The sequence below is a fragment of the Triticum aestivum genome, chromosome 3B, assembly GCF_018294505.1.
Source record: "Triticum aestivum cultivar Chinese Spring chromosome 3B, IWGSC CS RefSeq v2.1, whole genome shotgun sequence".
Lineage (NCBI taxonomy): Eukaryota > Viridiplantae > Streptophyta > Magnoliopsida > Poales > Poaceae > Triticum > Triticum aestivum.
In genome coordinates this window covers 28361775-28377624 of record NC_057801.1, presented here as the reverse complement: position 1 = coordinate 28377624, position 15850 = coordinate 28361775, and positions in this window count along the sequence as shown.

Sequence of the window (15850 nt, the reverse complement as noted above, 5' to 3'; positions counted from 1 at the left end):
TAAATTAACGAGTTACCATAGTGATTCTAAATAGCCTCTAATTAGTATAAATAAAATGTTATCGCTAATATCTGCATATGAGAAAAGCATGTTGTTGAACGGATGGAGGACGAGTGTGTTTGAACTGCTGAATTCTTTTTTTTGGAAAGGAAACTCTATTACATCCATTACACATATGGGCCAACAAAACCGCAGGCTACCGCTTCAGTTACAAAGTTTGGTACATCTGACAGCCACATACTTGTATCTGGCTGAACCAAACTCGCGCCAAACGATGCTAGCTTATGGGTAGCTCTCCCATATCAACTTTGGTATATCCCCACAGATTTTATTGCAAGAAAGGTCCAGGTAAGACATGCCAACAATGCCGTTAAGATGTGTCAAAATACTAGGAATATTAGTTATCTTGTAACCCGCAACTCCTAAGCCTTTAAGTTCAGACAGATAGGTGGACGGAGAGTTATTTTCTTCATCCATAACATAGAGCTTGTTGTGTGAAAGATTAAAAAAAAGCTTCCTTAACCTCCATAACTGTGAAAGATCCATCGAACCTACAAAGTTGTTCCTGTCGATTTCTAGCTGAATCAAACCTGAAAGTTGAAAGAATGACATGGGAAACTGTCTAGCCAATTCATTTTGGGTCAATATCACCAATCCCAAGCATATGAAGATGCCGCGTAAAAATCTTCTACAGGTCCAGAAAGTTGGTTCCAACCAAGATTCAAGACACGTAGTTCTGGAAGAGTGAAAAGAGATGATGGAATTCCCCTGCACAAAGAGTGGGAAATATCATAAAGGTTATTATTCTCCTTGTGGAATTCAAACACAAGGTATACACAATTGAGAGTACTGAACACAAGAACAAGATTGATTTGGCAGCTCCTCTTTTATCAACTGTAATACGTGTAAACATTAATGCAGATCAATAAAAGCCTAGCTATCTTTGCTAAAAAAACTAGTTTTTCTTGATATATACCCCCCGAGACACTTATTTTGGGATGAAGGGAGTAGAACATAAAGTTACATGATGTATTTGCATATGGTAGAACTTATGATGGCTATATACAAGTGTGCATGAACGGGAGTTCGCTAAGAACTGGGCTTGGTATATGAATTGCTCAGATTACTTTAGAAATAATTGTGCCAGACTTGGCTTGGTCGGGAACAGCCTAAGTTGTTTTCATGTTAAGGGCTTTGTCCATGGCTTGAGTTTGTGGGTTCAATCCAAAAAAGAGAAACGGTTTGGGTTGGGTTGAGATGAGAAACCCTATAGTTTGGTTTTGTCTCTGTTCTTGCTGCCTTTTTGATCGGTTTGGTTTGGATCTTGGGCGTGCAGTCATATGGGCCAAGCTGGCTTTCGTCTAGATGTGAAACTATTGTCAAGTTTAGTTACATCAAAGTATTCCCTGGTGGTTTGCTCTAGATCCCTCTTGCATCTTGACTTTTCCCCATCCATCTAGTAAAGAAACGGCAAAAGACCAACACTGCACAGGCTGAGGTTTCAAAGAGAAACAGATAAGAACCTAAGATCGTTGAACACATTGTGGCCAGGTACACACCCAAGATAGATTGTCGAACTATTGCTTTGTTGCCATACTGTCGGGGGACCGGGAGCACAAAGAACAATTCAACATACCGGGTGATAAGAGCATGCTTGACAATACTATTGCCGCCACCACCATCAAGATAGGTTGAAGCACCGAACAACAATCCACGAGAAGGCGACCATCGATCCGCGAGAACAAAACAGCACAAGCTCCCCAGTGTAGGTCGCATCGTCCACAACAGCCATACCAAGATGAGGATAGAATAGCTCCGCCCTCCTCCAGAAGCTAAAAACGATACCAAAGGTGAGGGGAACTAGCAGGAACTACGGACCTAGTCATCGACGCTAGGGCTTTTCTCTCTCTTCCAAATGAAATAGTTTTGGGGAGTTCCTATTCAGTTCTTAAGGCGCCCACCTATCGCTATAGCACACTGGTTCGCTGCATGGACCGACCCAATAAACCCCATGCGGTCGGTCGGTTTGGTTCGCTCGCTCATCAGTCGATCCGGCGCTCATTTGTTTTTCGACTAGGTTTGGTTGCTACTACTTTGTTGCCTTAGTGGAATAAAAAATGTTCATGGATTTTAAAAATACTCATGAGTTAAAAAATGTTCATGAATTTGAAAAATGTTAGTGAACATAAAAGTGTTCATAGATTTAAAATAAATTGCTGATTAAAAATGTTCACAGCTTTCAAAACATGTTGCATTTTTTTAAAAAATCATGAATTTTAAAATGAGAAATAAAAGAGGAAACAAAAAAGAAATAAAAAGGGAAAAAGAAGAAAAAACCAGAAAGAAGAGGAAGAAAAACATAGAAAAGAAAAAAGAAAAACCACACGCGAGCATTCTAGAATCTTCACAAAATCAGGCGGGGAGTTCAAAGCTACATGGGCCAGCCCACTACCTAAAATCTACTCTCTAGGGGTGTGCCCCTCGTACCAATTACACTCTATTTGACGCTTATAGCGCCAAGATTTACCCTTGTTTTCTGCCTAGAAAAAAATTTGAACTAGTTTCCCTTCGGTGATGATCTGAAGGAGTAATAACAACTTTTTGAAGCTATGACACATAATTTTTTTTCCCGAATATGACATCACCAGATTGTTCTGGGCATTCTAAGAGTAAAGGGTCGTCATTAGTTACCATAATAAATTGTACAATTATTACGTTGATTCCCAAAGAAAATAAAAACAACCCAATCTGTTTGCACTTTGCAGTCAGTCAAGCTGATAAGAGTCAGTGCAGGTGCTCAAGTTATTCTCTTCCTGCTTACTAAAAAAAAGTTGTTCTCTCCCTAGAAAAGCTATCTGTAATTTCTATTGACAAATTGTACTCCCTTCGCCTCAAAATGCAATGAATTTTAGTTTTTAATGCCAAACTCTGTAAAATTTGTTGTAGTTTATAGAAATAAATTTACAGAGGTGGAGGTCTGCTGATGAGTAGTGAGAATCATCACAATAATTCATCTCTGATCCTGGGTTCATCTGCTCCCAGTGAACAGTAAAATTAAAAAAATAGCAAATATATTAAAAACAATCTGAATTTTTTCTATGCAAGGCTTGAGTGCGCCAGGTGCATGCCAAATTTCGTGGGAAAATGAAAATCGAGGAGCTCCTGGTAAAAAATACAAAATGAGCTCCAAACAATGCATGCTTTAAAACTTTCTCACATGCCTGTTTTTTTTTATTTGAGAGCTACTCAAATGTCCAAACACCGTCAAATTTGGTACGTGCATCACATATTCGAGCATCTTGCATGTTAAAAAGAAATCGGATTCGGATTTTTTTTCTAATTTTTTGTTGCTGTTCACCCACAGGGGCTTCAGGGCACCAAATCGTCGCGTCCGAATCATCAAGCCTTTTCTAAATTAACAAGTTACCATAGTGATTCGAAATGGCCTCTAATTAGTATAAATAAAATGTTACCACTAATATATTTTTATATTTTCATAAGCATGTTTTTAAACGGAGGGAGAACGACTAGTGTGTTTGAATAGCTGAGTTCTCATGAATATATATTGTGGTCGTTGGCGTGTCCATGTCACATACTAGGATTCCTTTAGTGTTGAAAAAAGTGCCGTGTGCCTCCGCCAACTCTACTCAGTACCATCATCGACGAGGCAAACCTTTGGATCACCGCCCGGGCAAAGAAGTTAGGTTCTTTTTTATTGCGAGAATAATTGTCATGCCGTATTCTGAATGTGTGTTGTAACAAACTCTTTTCTCTTTATTTAATATATGAGGCAAATTTTTTGCCTCCGTTTTAAAAAAAGTGCCGTGCGGTGTGACCATTGATGTCACGGATGGAGACTTGTGTGTCCAGTGGCAGAGGCCAATTCAAGCAAGCAAGCAGCCTTTGCATTCATAACGACCAAACACATCGAAAAGCCCAGCTTCCCTATTGCTTTCCGCGTCAACAATCAACTCCATCGCCATGGAGGTCGTCATTTCTGCGGTTACAAGTGAACTTGTGAGCCGGTTATCTCCTTCCTGATGAACAAGTACCAATCCCATAGCCACAACAATTAGAGGAGGAGAACTTGGTGAAGAAGCTGCAACATCTCCTGATTAGAGCTCGCACCGTCGTCGAGGAGGCGGATCGGCGATGCATCTCCAGCTCCGGGATGCTGACACAGCTCAAGATGCTCACAGAGGCCATGCACTGAGGCCATCATGTACTGGACGCCTTCAATTTCCAACAACAACTTGACAGCGGTATCATCGACGAGGTTAGCGACTCATCCAGCGTCTCATATTTATCCTTTCCTTTCAAGCGTCCGTGAAGAACTGCGTCTAAAGGTAAGGGCAGATGCATTCACCTGAGGTTACACGGTGGAATGACCCCAACTTTTGCCACCAATAGCGCAAACTCATGTGACATATGGCGATACGTGCCGGCGGCGACCGACGGGACCTCCTATATGCCGCACTCTGCGACAAAGTGTGGTTGCTTCACACAGGTGGCTTTGACTGGGCCACCCTATGACCGCCAGCGAGCTTGTACTTTAGCCCCCAAAAAATTCGACCTTGCAGGGAATCAAACCATGGATCTCCTGCTACAGAGCAGGCGCTGCAACCAGCTGAGCTATCGAGAGTTCCTGTTTAATATTTAAGAACCAACCCACAGGGTAGAACTGAATTTTTGGAATTTTGAATGCATTTTTTTAAGAAAAACTGAGGGTTTTGTGAAACGCGAGCACTATTGAAATATGACAATGGTTTCTTAAAAACTGAAATATCTTAGAAAGCATGAACATTTTGCAAAATCGCAAACACTTTTTCTAAAAAATCTGTTCGCGTATCAATAAAATGTTTGTGAGTTTGAACAAAATGTTATGGAATTCAAAAACTTTTCATGATTTTTTAGAATATTCATAATAATAAAAAATGATTGTGAATTACAAAAAAGTTCATCAATTCGAAATATATTCGCTGATTCCATTAATATTCATTAATTTTGAAATATGATAATGCAATTCCAAACAAAATCATCAAATAAATAATGTTCATTAATTTCAAAGTTCGTTCCCGAATTTCATATATGGTTCTTGGATTAAAAAATGTTGTTTCATTCAAAGAAATATTCATGTGTTCAACAAAAAGTTCACAATTCGAATACAAAGTGTCCGCAAATTCAGAAAATGTTCATGAATGTTTTTTAAAAAAATAAGTAAATTAAGATATTTAAATTTATGTAAAAATGGTCGCCAAATAAATATTTTTCTATGGATGCAAAAAAGAAGTACATGAATTTGAAAAAGATGTTCGCAAAATGGAAAAATAAAAAGGAAAATGATATTGAAATAAAAAATGAAAAATAAGTAACATGAAAAAAAGAAAGGAAATAACAAAAACGAAAAAACCCGAAAGCGATAAAGAAACCGGTCTTGGGAAGGTTCTAGAACCTTCCCAAAACCGATAAGGAAAAATCTCTCGCTAGAAGCGAGACGTATACGTCGAGCTAGTCACGTCCTCCATAGTTTTATTTTTGCCATGTAACGACCTAGAGTACATAGTTTGACTTTTCAAAATCTACGTGCGCGCTAGTATATTCTAGGATAGAGGGAGTATGATGCAAGTAGCAACTGTATTTTTTTGAATCTAATCAGGGCAGCGTATCCATGAATCCACGTTGGCAAACCTTTGAGAGAGCTCCTCGCGGGCGCCTTCAGCGCCCGTAAGGAGTTCGGGCGCCCACGCGAGCTCCCTTTATGGGCCGGCCCACTCTGCCTTCGCTCCCTCGCTCCATCGATCAAGTTGACTGGCGCACGCAGCGGAACCCTGTTGGGCCGGCCGTGAAGGCAGAGCGCACCGATCTATAACGCCAAAAAATGAGAAAAAAACGACTTCAACTGGATTCGAACTTAGGTCGTTGCATTCTTATCCAAGTTTAGCTAACCACTAGAGCCACTGGACATCCATGATAATAGCAGCGCAAAATATTAAGAACAAGTGTGGCCGCACTCTTTATTTGCACAATATAGTCTATCATATCACTTCAATTTTTGAATTATTTTGAAAAAATCGTGAATTTGAAAACTTTCATCATTTTTGAGGAAAAGTTCACAAACTTCAAAAAAGTTCATTGATTTGAAAATAGTTCATGAAAAAAGTTCAACGCTTTCGAAAAAAGTTCATTGGATTTGTAGAAAAGTTCATCAATTTAGGAAAAACTTCATCAAATTTGAAAAAAAGTTCATCGGATTTGAAAAAAGTTCAACGAATTTGAATTAAAATTCATCGAAGTGGAAGAAAAGTTCATCAAATTTGAAAAGAATCATCAAAATTGAAAAAAAGGTCAACGAATTTGGAAAAAGTTCATTGAATTTGAAAAAAAAAGTTCATTCATTTTGCAGAAAAAAACATGAAAAAAAGAAAAAATTCTCGATTTTGGAAAAAGGAAAGAGAAAAGTAGAAAGGATAAAAAAGATGTGCATTATCATAGTGGGGCGGGTGGCCTGGTGGTTAGTTCGGCCTCTGTCGAAGCTTGAAGGTTCGAGGTTCGATTCTCCCTCAATCACCCTTTTTTTGCCTTATAAAACCTATAAGGGGAGATGGGCCGGCCTGTTAGTCGCGAAGGGAGGGAGGTGGGGTGTGCGCCCGTTTGCGAAAACCACTGTATCGGGCGCTAAAGGCGCCGAATATGATCTGGCAACCTTTGACGTCCGCACTGACCTGATCACAACGGAGTCCGGGCCTGTCCGTGTTTCCACAAGATGTCCGTTCGGGCTATATATATAGCAGAAGATGTCTCAAGCGACCGATAATCACCGCGTACGACAAGGAAGAGAAAAATAGACCCGAAAAAACTCCAGTGTTCGCTCGCAGATCACAAGTCAAGGACCGATTATGCAGGGATTCGGCGGAAACGTCCGGCCCGCGTCCTCGCCGCGCACGTTACGCAGGCGGCGGAGGGCGCCGAGCGCGGCGGCAAGGACCGTCGCCGGTATCCCTTACCCGACGTTCGTCCTCGTCGTGGTGGTTAGTTTGTTTCTTCTTCTACTAATTAATAACTTCTCCTTGTGTTCTATGCGCGTGGATACTCGAGAGTGCAATATATACATGCTGACAAGATTGTTGTACTATGATTCTGCCTGCAGACACTATATGGCGCGTCGACGTGCAACGTCTTCTACCGCATTGCATTGCAGACGATCAGAGTCGCCCCAGGACTTTACGGCTTGGGAATGCTTGTTGGCGGGGTGCTCCCGTGTTTCCTGGCTTACCAAACCTTAGGTTATTTGTTGTATCTTTTCTGCTATCCTCGAAAGTTGGAGTCTCCCCTAAAAAGAAGGAAAAAAAATAGAAAGTTGGAGCCAGCTTCTCCGGGAGCACCGATGACGAGGTCGCTTTACAGGCAACCTCGCCGGTGTCCCTCTTTCAGCGGTGTGTGCGAGTTTTGTGAGTAGATAGGTCGACTGGCTGCCCTATCTTATGGGCATGTTGTGATAGTTTTCGCCTAATATTTCGCTAATTAATTGGAAAAACTCTTTTCTTAATGAATCAAAATACTTTGAGGTCGGACGATTTGTTGTACCCCCTCACTCAGTCACTCCTACCCTCATGCAAACTCTCATCTAGGTTTCCTTGCATCTCGCGGGCGCCGCCGTAGGTCCGCCTCGTCTCCTATGGTCCTTGGACCATGGCGGCACGATGGATCCCGACCCTTGTCGGTGGGAGGGCTCCGTTCGAGGTGCTTTTCGGAGTTCTGTCAGAGTTTGTGCCATATGCTCAGAAGATGAGGTGGTGGCAGCTAATTAAAAACGGAATAAGGTCCTTCTCACCTAGCCCTCGTCCCGGTCATGTTTCAAGCATCGTTGGAAGGCGTGTGGAGGTTTGTCTCCAAGGATCTCGTGGGATCCGGTCGGATTTTTTCTTTGGTGGATCTGTCTTCGTTCGTCTATGTCATCTGTGTATCTGCAGGTTGGATCCTTCCGATCTACGCTTCTCTTCATCGATGGCGGTTTTCATTCTAGTGCACTAGTTTTGTGGGGTCTTAACACGACGACTTTCCAACTGTCTACTACAACAATGTTTGTCCGGCTCCGACGAGGGAGGGGCGATGAAGGCGGTGCGCCTTCGGCTCACCCGCAATGCTTGTAATCTTCGCTAGGTGGTCTATGGACCTGGATGTAAATTTTGCTTCTAGTGTTCTTTGTACTCCCTCCGTCCCAAAATTCTTGTCTTAGTTTCGTCTAGATACGGATGTATCTAATACTAAAACGTGACTTGATACATCCGTATTTAGACAAATTTAAGACAAGAATTTTGGGACGGAAGGAGTACTACCTTGACAGTTGATGCATAGATCAAGAGTTTTCTCACAAAAAAGAAATTTACTTTGAGGTTGACATAAAAAATCAAGTAAAATAATGTAGAAATCCCTTTTTAAAACATGGTGCGGACGTTTTTCAAACAATCATACGCACACTCAATCCTATGAACACACGCACACAACTTCACCACTACGAGCACATCCAAGAGAATGAGCCTGCAGATCTGGAGAGTTGAGATTCACAAAGTGGTCATAGGCATCTTGTAGTCAGTGAACATGATATGCAACTAAAAGAATACTGGCAGAGAGCCTGGAAAAAATACAGCAAATATTTTTTTTTGCGGAATCAAAGCTTGTATTACTCAATCAAGGTGTTCTTACAATCGTGGGTCACAATGTTCATCACCTCATCCGGGCCAGCCCCAAGCCAGGTCATGGTCCTACCTTGAGATCTAGCAAACAATGCTAATCTATCACTAGCTTTATTTTCACTTCTAACAACATGAGTAATACAAGTTTGTCTAAGTGACAATAAGTACTTTATCTCCTTGACGACAGATGCATAGATTGATCGATCAACAGCTTCACATGAAATCATAGTAGCAGCCTCTAATGAATCCAGCTCCACCACTATAGAAAGGTCACTGCGTTGAAGTGCCAATGAAATGCCTTCCATACATGCACATAGTTCGGTCTCCAGGGCATCTCTACAGGAGTACAAAGCCCCTGCATGAAGAGAAAAGAACACCTCCACGGTGATCCCGTAGGATCATTCCAGCTCCTGCAAGCTCAGTCGCAACAAAAGAACCATCTGTGTTCAGCTTAACCCACCCCCGAGCCGGGGGATACCATCCCTTCTCTTCTGGGACATTAGAGCTGGTATCATCTGCACTCGGTTTTTCATATACTATAGGAAACTTGCCCTTCTTTGGGTCCGCCCGAGGGTTCATCTTGATCCCAATTAAAGTATCCAAGTAGCTTCGAAGAAACCGTACTGAAACCTCCATAGGAGGAGGAGGCTTGAAATGAACCAACTCATTTCGGACAAACCAACTTCTCCAAAAAATCATCATGACCATCATTCGCCCCACATCGTTCAGCGGCGCTAGTACATGGAGAAGCCACTCCTTTCCGTTATTTTGTATAGACTCAATCTCTGGAATCATCCATACCTTGCTCATGGTGATGTACAGATCCCGACCGAGCTGGCAGTTAACAAAAGGATGGAAATTGTCCTCCTCTTCCACCCCACAAACTGGGCACCTGCTGACTACCTCGAGGCCAATCTTCCTCTTCTTCTGCCAAGTTGGAAGCGAGTTGGTGGCAAGCCTCCAAGCAAAATTCTTCACCGCCGGTGGCGCCCAGCTTTTCCATATGAAATCCCAGCATTTCCTCTGGCCCGAAGGAGACGAACTTGATGATACATCATTGCCGCGATGTGCCTCCTCAAAAGCCATAGTATAAGCCGATTTTACAGTGAACACACCATATTTCCCAGCGCCCCAAGCTATCACATCATCATCCAGCCTCGGTGACGCCCTGATCTTTGTTATTTCTTGTACATCCGCTTCAACGAAAAACTCATTTAGAAGCCCATAGTTCCACGAGCCATTCTGGTTTAGGAATCCCGAGACAAACCGAATCCGACACCTTCCCTGGGGGGATATAGGTTTATAAGAATAAGGTCTGGGGATCCAGTTATCCCTCCAGACACGAATACTTCTGCCGTTGCCAACCCTCCAGACAAGACCCTTTTTCAACAATTCCAACCCAGAACTGATAGCTTGCCATGACGAGGACGCATTTCCAGTGAAAACTGTATCCTCTAATTTGCCCAGTGGATAGTACCTTGCCTTCAAAACTCGAGCACACAAACTATCCGGTTTAGTTAACAATCTCCAAGCTTGGCGTGCTAACAACGCTTGGTTGAACAAACGAAAGTCACGAAAACCCACGCCCCCCTTAGCTTTGGGCTGTAGTAGATGGTCCCAACCGTGCCAGTGTACTTTCCTCTTACCTTCGGCCGAGCCCCAATAGTAATTCCGCACCATCCTGGTAAGAACGTCGCAGACCGAAAAGGGCACTTTGAAGACGCCCATGATGTAGGTAGGCAGTGCCTGGGCTACAGACTTGATGAGCACCTCCCGTCCTGGCTGGGCCAGAAACCCATCCCCCCATTGCAAAAGTCGTTTCGTAAGGCTGGTTTGCAGGTTTTGAAACCGGCCCTTCGACATCCATCCCTCCGGCGTTGGCAAGCCCAAGTACTTGTCCTCAAAAACATCAATAGTGACATGTAAAATTGTTCGTACCTCCTCCTGTATTGGTTCTGGACATGCACTCCCAAAAAGCACAGAACACTTGTTGTAGTTGAGAGTCTGGCCTGTGGCCGTACTATATGCATCCAGGACTTGCTTCACCTTCTCAGCCTGGTTCTTGGACGCCTCAAAAAACAGAAGTGTATCATCAGCGAACAACAAATGTGATATACCGGGTGCATTCCTGCACACTGTCACCGGAGTAATGTCTCCTGACTCCACCTTCTTTCTCAGTAAAGATGATAGCCCATCTGCCACAAACAAAAATAAGAGTGGTGATAAAGGATCTCCTTGCCGTAGCCCACGCGACGGCGCAAACGAATCCAAGAGGGTTCCATTGAAATTCAGAGAGTATCTCACCGACGTGACACATGCCATAATCCAGTCAACCCATCTTTTGCATCACTTGCCTCAAAAAGATCCTATCCACCCTATCATAAGCTTTGGACAGGTCCAACTTATACGCACAGAAACTCCTAGTTGGATCCTTTTCTTGCTTTATGTGGTGGATGCATTCAAAAGCTACCAGTGCATTGTCCGTAATCATCCTCCCTAGGATGAATGCACTCTGTTTCGGGGAAATAAGATCATCCATGAGGGGTCTCAATCTGTTAACCAAGCACTTCGAGATCACTTTATATACCACATTACAGAGGCTTATCGGCCTATACTCCGAAAGCTTAGTAGGATTTGAAACTTTTGGAATTAGCACAATCGATGTAGCATTAAACCCTTCTGGCATAAACCCTGTTAGGAAAAAATCCTTCACCGCTGCCACGACCCCCTCCTTAAATGTACTCCAGTTGCGCTGAAAAAACCTTGTCGGGAGGCCATCCGGGCCTGGCGCCTTAAGCGGTCCTATTTGGAAAAGTGCATCAGAAATCTCCTTGTCAGTAAAGGACTTACAAAGCTTGATGTTATCCTTAGCCGTCACCTTTGCTTCCACATGGTCCAGCACCGATGATGCATCCAAAGAAGGGTCAGCCGAGAAGATGGATTGAAAATATTCATTTGCCAAATGCCCCATGGATCCAAAATCCGAATGCACAACCCCAATACTATCCGTAAGTTCTCTTATCTTGTTTTTCCTCGCTCGCCAAACAGCTTTACTCTGAAAATATTTAGTATTTCTGTCCCCCTCTTTCAGCCATGTTATTCTCGATCTTTGAAGCCAAAGCATCTCTTCCTGATAGAGCAACTCATTCATCTTGTCAGTGACTCTTCTGATTTCCTGTCTATCCGCATTCATATGCATGAGTTCCTCCAGTTGGGGTCGTGATTTAGCCAGCTCATGCATTACATTGCCAAATTTCCTACTCCACTTACCCAACATTGTCATAGTTTTTGACGGTGCATCTCGGAGTTGCTCTAGGTTCTGTATATTGCCCACTGCCTCCCATGCTTCCTTTATCACTTCAGGAAGAACCGCATCCCTCTCCCAAAACAGCTCATACCGACGCTGCTTGCCTCCTGCTGGCCCTTGGTCTGTACTGGCCTTTATCACGATCGCCACATGATCAGAACATGGGGATGGCACGTGGAGAACCGTAGTGAAAGCATGCATGTTCCTCCTTTCATTTGTAGCTACTGCTCTATCCAAACGGACTTTGACATTACCCAATCCTCCCCGCTTGTTATCATAAGTGAAAGGTACTCCCACAAAACCCAAATCCACAAGCCCACAGATCTCCAGAGTATCCCGGAAGGCAACCATCTGTGGTTCTGCACGGGGTGTAGATGAAAAATGCTCATAGTTCCACATTGCCTCATCGAAATCACCCACAACTAGCCACGGGGCATTACTTGTAGATTTTAGCTGCTGAAGCTTTTCCCACATAAAATGCCGGTTCTCAACTCTGGGTTCTCCATACACGCATGTGATCCTCCATTGAGTTGCGCCTTCCGAGACACGCACAAGGGCGTCAATATACCTATCCTCCTTATTCAAAATCTCAACCTCATACGACTCATGCCAGAACAAAGCCAAACCACCACTCATCCCATTACTATCCACACCCGTGAAACCCTTCAAACCAAGGCAACCACGGATCCGTTTCATCTTTTCAGCTTTCTGCCTAGTCTCACACAGAAACACCAAGTTCGTGGAATGCGACTGTGAGATCGTCCTAACTCACGAACTGTCCGGGGATTTCCCCCTCCCCGGCAGTTCCAGCTTAGCACATTCATTGGGCCCGTCGGTCCTCCCGCTCGAAGGCCGCCTCGGACGCCATGTCCATCTCCATAGTATCTTCACCATCACCTTGTTTCCTCCTCTTTACAATCGGAACCTTCCCTGGGGTACTAGATGGGCCTAACTCCACCCCATCAGAAGCGTTGCCCCCCTCCAGCATCAGAACTGTGCTCGATACCTTGCCCGCGAGGTTTGGCACAGGCTGTCCCCGAACGCTCACTGTGCCATCAGTGTTGATAAGCCTTTTGCGTGCTGAGCGGCCATCCTCATCGCCTCCACCATACACCTGCATCATCACACCATCGCTTGCTGGGACGGCAGGAACCGCGCCACCATCTGAGGCCTCCGTATGCATCGCAGATCTCCCTCTGTTTCCTGCTCCTCCCCTACCTCCACCCCCTCCTCTGAACACACCTCTAGCTCCACTCCTACCCCTTCCTCCAGCTACACCCCCTCCTCCTCTTCCACTCCCTGTACTCCCCATAGGCTGTTCATTACTCCAATGCAACCAATCCCCCCATTTACACTCTGATGGATCATGCACTCCATCCCCACATTCTTCAACCACATGGCCCATGCAGCCACAAAAAAGCAAAAGTCCGGTAGTTTTTCGTAACTCACTGGGTATCATTCTGATTCTTTCTAAGTGATCGGGACAAAACGTACTAAGGGCTTATGAACATCAACATAAACCCTAACCCTCAGAAAACTCAATGGATTAATCCTTCCTTCATTAACAGCAACCGTAAAGGGCGACATACCCACTTTTTTAGCAACTTTCTCCGCCAGCTCCTTCTTCCTTGTTAACCCATCCGGGAGACCTTTAATTCTAGCCCATAGTGGATACAAATCCAGAGCATATTCAGCAACGTTCGTAAAACCATCATACTCAACAATGACTACCGGATCCCTCCTAAAATGCCAAAGCCCTCCTTCCATCACCCGCTTCCAATCCCCCAAACAATGGCACTGAGCTAGGAAGAGATTAGGCCCCTTGATATTGAAAGTAACTCCTTGCGCGCATGACCACGCGTTCCTCAGAGAATTTAGCACCGCAGCGTGGCTGAAAGGTCTCATTGTATGAACCCTAAAAAGACATAGCCATCGCACCTCCTTGATCAACTCTTCCACTTCCCCCGACAGATCTAGATCCTCCTCCTCCTCCCCGTGCAGTTTCAAACCTTCAAAAGCATCTTCCAGGGCCGAGTCGTGACCCAGATCATCCCACTTCTCATCTTCTTCCTGGTGGCGATCTGCCTCATCTTCCTCCCTGCCATCAACGGCAGCATGGTCCAGAGTCGGGTTGCTGGACGACGGGCCAGCCCCCTGCCCTACATCTTCCTTCAACTTCTCATCTAGAAACCCTAACCTAGCCCCATCTTCCTTCTCTCCTCCTTGCGCCTTGCCTGGGACAGGCTCCCCCATCGCGTACAGCTTCTTTGTCTGATCCCTACGCCTGTCGATCGCCGGGGAGAGGTCCAGGTGATCGGCGGTAGGGTTTAAGGGTGGCCTCCGGTGTCGCCGCCAGAGGAACGGGTGGACTCTAGCAAATATATTGTTAGACATGCGACTGGTAAATCAACGACAAAGAACAAGATCAACATGGAGAGACACTCGATTTATCGTGGAAAAACTCCTCCAACACAAAGGGGAAAAAACCATGGGCGCCAACCAGCGAACTTCACTATATCGGGAGAGGTTACAAACGCATGGGATTTACAACTGATAAATCTATCCCATGCAGTGGCTTACAAAGGATATATATACCCCATGAGCTCAGGCCTCCTGACAATAGGCGTCGCTCCGCTCGCTCGTTTATACTTGAATTTGGAGCATAACATAATAAACTCCACCTTGAGACAAATTTCATGGTGTAGCATGAATGGTAACCTTCTCCCTGAACAAACAAAGAAAACAATTTCAGCGCCAAACAACCAGTAGGGCCAATGAGCTATACCAACTAAGTCTGAGCAAAGCTCAAACTTAGCAAAGGAATTGGCTTTGTCAACATATCAGTTGAGATTATCATGAGTACTACTCTTGCATACATTCAGTTTCCCTTGAGCAATAAGTTTCGAACATGATGGTATTTGACATCAATGTGCTTAGTCCTCTCATGGAATGTCTAATCCTTAGTAAGGTATATGTCACTCTGAGTGTCAAAAAACAGATTAATGCAAGAATTATCTCTACAAAGCTCATCATACAAATCTTTCAACCAAACTGATCATTTACATGCTTCTGCAATATCCATGTATTCCACTTTAGTGGTAGATTGGGCAACTACTGGCTGCAACGGTGCCCTCCAACTCACGGAACAACCACCAATAGTGAACACATAACTTGTAAGGGACCTCCTCTTATCCAAACGACTGGAAGCAAAATTTGAATCCATGTAGCTAGCTAGTCCCTCACAAGTCCTGCCGGATTTCAAACAAGCATTGGATGTGCCATGAAGGTACCTGAAAATCCACTGAACAACCTTTCAATGTTCTTTACCAGGGTTAGCCATGTATCTACTTACCATACTCATTGCAAATGAAAATTCAGGACGATAACACATCGTGGCATACACTAAAGAATCGACAACACTAAAATATGAAACTCTTGACATATACTCAAACTCTTCATCATTACTAGGACAATGAGAATACAAAATATGAAATGAGGAGCAATAGGAGTGCTTACTGACTTAGCATCATGCATGTTAAAATGAGAAGAACTTTCTTAATGTAACTATGTAAGTCTGCTGACTAAGAAATAAAAAACATGTCCTTAGTAATCTCCATGCCTAAAGTTTTCTTTGCATCACCAAAATCCTTCATATCAAACTCAATGTGCCTTGAAAGGAGTGATCTGTTTCGTGGCCTTTGCAACAATCAACATATCATCAACATATAACAGCAGTATATAGGTGATCCATTAACAAACTTAATGTAGACACAACTATCATATTCAGACCTCTTAAATCCATGTGCAATCATAAATGAATCAAACCTTTTATACCATTGTCTTGGAGACT